The sequence below is a fragment of the Balaenoptera acutorostrata genome, chromosome 3 (assembly GCF_949987535.1).
Source record: "Balaenoptera acutorostrata chromosome 3, mBalAcu1.1, whole genome shotgun sequence".
Taxonomy (NCBI): domain Eukaryota; kingdom Metazoa; phylum Chordata; class Mammalia; order Artiodactyla; family Balaenopteridae; genus Balaenoptera; species Balaenoptera acutorostrata.
This window is the reverse complement of record NC_080066.1, coordinates 27,150,050-27,155,094: the sequence shown is the minus strand read 5'-3', so window position 1 is coordinate 27,155,094 and position 5,045 is coordinate 27,150,050. Positions and strand designations below refer to the sequence as shown.

The following is a 5,045-nucleotide window of genomic DNA, read 5'->3' as shown; positions in this document are numbered from 1 at the left end:
GGTGATTTTGCTTGTATTCACTTTTCTTTTTCCAAGAAGGTTACACTTACACTGAATACATGTAAGTGCCTGTATTTGCATGTTGGTTTTCTCCTTTAATGTTGGGTACTTTGTATTTCAGGATTACCAGTGCATCACTCATTCCTATAAGTGAAGTGGACCTTTTGATGGGTCTCCCTGGAAGCAGCACGGCCCACCTCCAGCACATGCAAATGGCCTGGTGTCTCATCATCTGCTGATCTGACTGCTTTTCTCAGTTTCAGCTGCACTAGGTGACAACCAAGGCTCTCAAATATTCTTTGAATTGTTATTTCAGGATTTCATACTTCTCCAGGCCTTCGCCTAACAGCCTAGTAAACTAACAAGGAGGGAAGTGACGTGCCTCACGTTCGGGTCAGGCTGATGAAACAGGGAAGCTTGAAACCCTCCTACGTCCAATGCATATTTCTTTTATCAGTGCCTCATGCTGCCTGGTTTTAATATGTAATTAAACAAAATAAAACAACAGAAAAAAATGTGTACCAACTCATTCTCTTTAAAATGATTGCATTTCAGTAGCATAAACAAAGTGCCTTAATAGTTATAATTCCATTAAAAAAATCCATGTTGCTCCCTTTGGACTAGACTATGGCACCTGGAATAGGTGGGGAGAAGGCTGTGCTGTGTCACCATCGACAGAGCACAGACCCTTCCTGATTTCCCCGTGTGAACTGGTTCTTACGAGAGAGAGTTGTTGCCATACTGTTGAAAGAGGGCTAAGTGAGCTAAATACACTGAAGGGAGAGAGAGTCATTAAGAGCAAGCACAGGCGGAGTCCCTGAGGGACGGGAACCCTGGGTGCCCAGGGCAGTGAGAGGAATAAAACCATTTTAGGAGAATTCCTCTGTAGCAAAAGGGGAATTTTACAAAGCTTATATTCTATTTTGGTTTGTTTCTGTTTTGTTATTTTAATGCTTTATTATCTGGAAAATGAAAGGCCATAGCAAAATGCTGCAAAGGGTGTAGAGAAAAGGGAACCCTCCTACACTGTCGGTGGGAATGTAAGTTGGTGCAGCCACTATGGAGAACAGTATGGAGGTTTCTCAAAAAACTAAAAATAGAACTACCATATAATTCAGCAATCCCACTCTTGGGCATGTATCTGGAGAAAACTATAATTTGAAAAGATAGATGCACCCCTATGGTCACTATTTACAATAGCCAAGACATGGAAGCTCCCAAATGTCTATCAACAGATGAATGGATAAAGAAGATGTGGTACATATATATATATAGATAGATAGATAGATAGATAGATACAATGGAATATTACTCAGCCATAAAAAAGAATGAAATAATGCCATTTGCAAAAACGTGGATAGACCTACAAATTGTCATACTAAATGAAATAAGTCAGAAAGAGAAAGACAAATACCACGATATCACTTACATGTGGAATCTAAAATATGACACAAATGAACTTATCTACAAAAGAGAAACAGACTCACAGACATAGAGAACAGACTTGTGGTTGCCAAGGGGGAGGAGGGGAGGGGAGGGAAGGATTGGGGGTTTGGAGTTAGCAGATACAAACTATTATATATAGACTCGATAAACAACAAGGTCCCACTGTATACCACAGAGAACTGTATTCAATATCCTAATAATAAACCATAATAGAAAACAATATGAAAAAGAATATATATATGTATAGCTGAATCACTTTGCTGTACACCAGAAATTATCACAACATTGTAAATCAACTATACTTCAATAAAATAAATTTAAAAATATTAAGGCAATAGCATATGTTCTGAGTATACTGGTCGGCTCGGACTGCACCTGATTCAGTGGGTGACATCTCCATCCTCCGACCAGAGCAGGCAGGAAGAATTAAGTGAGGGCAACCAGTCTGAGATGATTTGAGAGCTTCTCAGGGGCTGAGCCACTGCTGCCAAGACTTTTCCTAGGAAACAGACAACCAAGACAGGAGGATTACATGGTTATTATCCTAGAAGAAGGAGCTCAATCTTTTAATAAAATATGACAGAGGAGACCTTCTATGGAGACCATCTAAAACGTGGCTTAGAATTATCTGCCAGGACAGCTTCTGAGGAGCCAGGAATGATTGAAGGCAAAGAAACGATCCGTTTTTAAAGGACTCATAGATCGTCAGCATACTTTGAAGTGGGTGGGACTGAAATGAAATAGTGGAGATAAACCGTAAGTGAATTCATCCCTGGCAGGAACAAGATCCTGTTCTGAAGATGAGAAGCTGCACTATTAACAGCAGGTCAGAAGATGAAGAAAAGCAGGGGAAGGCCTGGAATGGAGTGAACCACGTGTTCAGCCTGCAAAGGCAAAGCCAGGAGGAGGGAATCTGTCCTGCTAACTAACTGCCCGGATGTTTTGTATTATTCTATTTTGCATAAGGCATGCCCACAGAAACACCACTGCAACTCACTTTGTGCTGATGTGAACATTTTTAAACACGAGTTTTTTTTAATTGAAAAAAATTTTAGTTTCGAGTGTACAGCAAAGTTATTCAGTTATATATACATATATATAGACTTTTTCAGATTCTTTTCCCACACAGATTATTACAAGATATTGAGTATAAGTCCCTGTGCTATACAGTAGGTCCTTGTTGGTTATCTATTTTAAATTTAGTAGTGTGTATATGGTTTTTTTTGGGGGGGCCATGCTGCACAGCTTGCAGGATCTTAGTTCTCTGACCAAGGATTGAACTCGGGCCCCAGCAGTGATAGTGCAGAGTCCTGACCACTGGACCACCAGGGAATTCCCTAGTAGTGTGTATATGTTAATCCCAAACTCCTAATTTACCCTTCCTTCCCTCCCCTCTTAGGTAACCATAAGTTTGTTTTCTATGTCTGTGAGTCTATTTCTTAGACATGACTTTTTAATTGCATGGGGGTTTTTGTTGAGTGTCTCTTCAGACCTTTGGCCCATTTTTAATTGAGTTTTATGTTTTCTTTCTGTTGAGTTTTAGGAGTTCTTTTATATTTTGGATAAAGTTATTCATCAGATATATGTTTTGGAAATATTTTCTCCCAGTCTGTGGCTTTGCTTTTCATTCACTTAACAGTGTCTCTTATAGAGGATACCTTTATAATTTTAATAAAGCCCCACTTATCATTTTTTTCTTTCATGGATCTTGCTTTTGGTGTTTTATCTAAAAAGTCATCGCCATTTCCAAGGTTACCTAGGTTTTCTCCTATGTTAACTTCCAGAAGTTTTATAGATTTATGTCTTACATTTAGGTCTATGATCTGTTTTCAGTTGATATTTGTGTAAGGGTCTGTGTCTGGTTTTTTATTTTTATTTTTTTGCATGTGGATGTCCAGTTGTTCCCACACCAATTGTTGAAAACACTAAGCTTTCTCCACTGAATTGCCTTGGTTCCTTTGTCAAAGATTAGTTGTGTGGGTTTATTTCTGGGCTCCCTGTTCTGTTCCATTGATTTATTTGTCAGCTCTTTCACCAAAACCACACTGTCTTGATCAGTGTAGCTTTGTAGTAGGTCTTGAAGTTGAGTAGTGTTAAGTTCTTCAATAATATGTTGGCTATTCTGGTTCTTTTTCCTTTCCATACAGACTTTAGAATGAGTTTGTTACTCTACTCAATACTCTGTAATGGCCTATATGGGAAAAGAATCTAAAAAAGAGTGGATATCTGTATATATGGAAACTGATTCACTTTGCTGTACACCTGAAACTAACACAACATTGTACATCAACCATACTCCAATAAAAATTAAAAAAAAAATGAGTTTGTTGATATTCACAAAGTGTCTTGGTGGAATTTTGATTGGAATTATATTGAATCCACAGATCAGTTTGGGAAGAACTGACATTGTAACAATACTGAGCCTTCCTATCCAAGAATGAGGGATATCTTCATTTACTTAGTTCTTTGATTTCATTCGTTTCCTTCATATAGATCTTGTTCTCATTTTGTTAGATTTATACCTAAGTATCATTTTTTGGTGCTAAAATAAATGGTGTTGTGTTTTTAGTTTCAAATCTAATTATCATTGTGGGTATATAGAAAGTCATTGGCTTTTGTATATCTAAACCTTGTATCCTGTGGCCTTGCTATAACTGGTTATTAGTTCCAGGAGTTTTCTGTTAATTCTTTGAGATCCTTTTACAGAGGCAATCATGCCACCTGTGAACAAAGACATTTTATTTCTTCCTTTCCAATATGTTTTCCCTTTATTCCATTTTCTGGTTTTATTGTGTTATCAGGTATTTCCAGTACAATGTTGAAAAGGAGTATTGAGCGCAGACCTCTCACCTGTTCCTGATGTTAGCAGGAGGGCATCTAGTTTCTCACCTTTTTTATGACAGTAGGTGCTGTTTTGGTAGGTGTCCTGTATCAAGTCAGGGAAATTCTCCTCTATCTATGGTTCATGGAGGTGTTTTATCATGCCTGGGTGTTGAATTTTATCAATGTTATTTTATCAAGGTTTTGTGGTTTTTTTTCCTGTATTTGCTTATATGATTTTTCTTCTTTAGCCTGTTGATGTGATGTTCTTCTTTCTCTAATTGCTTTAGGTGTAAGGTTAGGTTGTTTATTTGAGATGTTTCTTGTTTCTTGAGGTAGGATTGTATTGCTATAAACTTCCCTCTTAGAACTGCTTTTGCTGCATCCCATAGGTTTTGGGTCGTCGTGTTTTCATTGTCATTTGTTTCTAGGTATTTTTTGATTTCCTCTTTGATTTCTTCAGTGGTCTCTTGGTTATTAAGTAGTGTGTTGTTTAGACTCCATGTGTTTGTATTTTTTACAGATTTTTTCCTGTAATTGATACCTAGTCTCATAGCGTTGTGGTTGGAAAAGATACTTGATACGATTTCAATTTTCTTAAATTTACCAAGGCTTGATTTGTGACCCAAGATATGATCTATCCTGGAGAATGTTCCATGAGCACTTGAGAGAAAATGTATTCTGTTGTTTTTGGATGGAATGTCCCATAAATATCAATTAAGTCCATCTTGTTTAATGTATCATTTAAAGCTTGTATTTCCTTATTTATTTTCATTTTG

General features: G+C 37.4%; 1 non-coding gene across 1 annotated transcript; it reads right to left on the bottom strand.

The window, feature by feature from the left end:
• Positions 1-2,706: 2,706 nt before the first annotated feature.
• On the bottom strand, positions 2,707-2,778 carry TRNAD-AUC (transfer RNA aspartic acid (anticodon AUC)). The gene has a single exon. It is a non-coding gene; the product is annotated as a tRNA-Asp (tRNA).
• Between the last annotated feature and the right edge of the window lie 2,267 nt (positions 2,779-5,045).